Consider the following 1092-nt stretch of genomic DNA (forward strand, 5'->3'; position numbering starts at 1 on the left):
TATATATATATATATATATATATATACATACATATATATTTGTGTCAGTCCCTGAAATTCAAAGAGCAAAAGCGTCATTGTGCACTGCTATTCAGAAATTCATTCAGGTTGTTAAGAACCTCTATATAAACGGCCTTACTCATTCAAATAGTATAAATAGTTGATGCCCACATAATCAAAAGCAGAATACACTTCAAAATAATCAAGAATTGATTTTTTCATATAAATTGCCCATTTTTATGAACCACCAGAGCCTCAGTTGCTAATTATGGAAGCAGAATTAGTAAGCAAGGGGCCAATATTACAGACCATAATGTAATTCAGCTGTAAGGCATGTTGTGTATCAGGCAGAATGTATAGAATGTATAGGAATGTATTGGTAGAATGTATGTATACTAATTCTAAACAGTAGATATACTATATAATAATTATTATAGCATAAATACTTGAAAATGACATACAAGCAATATTGGATCAATTGACTTTGGAATTAAACTGCCAATAAAACTTCACAAGTCTTATTTTCAAGGCGCCCTAGTAGCTTGCCTGGTTGAGTGTGCGCCCCATGTACAAAGACTCAGTCCTTACCGTAGCGGCCAGGGTTTCAACACTTGATAACTGCTTGAATAAATGCACAAGGATGTAGAATATAAGTGTGCAATCACTTTACAGCATAGTGTGTCACAATGTTCATGCCTTTGTCACCACCACGACCACCACTGTACTTTTCATATTATAACTTTTTAAATATCACAGTTGGCTTCTGTCCATATCCACAAATACATTTTGCTCATGAATATAACACTCAGAATTTTTATATTACACAAATTGGAAATTATCCTCTTTAGTAATGTTCGCCTGTGATGTCCTGGCCTACTTTGATCAGAGATCATTTTAAGATGGACTTGTTTTAATTGCAGCGTCCTGAAGGAAGATTCGATTAGGAAATATTCCATTTCATCCTTCACTATTTTAATATAATTAGTCAGCTGCGGTTTTAAGAGACTGCTTACATGCAGGAAAAGCCTGTGCACAACACAAAACGTGTGTGTGTGTGTGTGTGTGTGTGTGTGTGTGTGTGTGTGTGTGTGT

At 34.9% G+C, this 1092-nt stretch overlaps 1 protein-coding gene across 2 annotated transcripts in view; it reads left to right on the forward strand.

The window, feature by feature from the left end:
• The window catches only part of rhbdl1 (rhomboid, veinlet-like 1 (Drosophila)), a 45101-nt gene that overhangs the window by 33812 nt on the left and 10197 nt on the right, over nucleotides 1-1092 (forward strand). The window lies entirely within an intron of this gene.

Source organism: Etheostoma spectabile, chromosome 21 (assembly GCF_008692095.1).
Source record: "Etheostoma spectabile isolate EspeVRDwgs_2016 chromosome 21, UIUC_Espe_1.0, whole genome shotgun sequence".
NCBI lineage: Eukaryota > Metazoa > Chordata > Actinopteri > Perciformes > Percidae > Etheostoma > Etheostoma spectabile.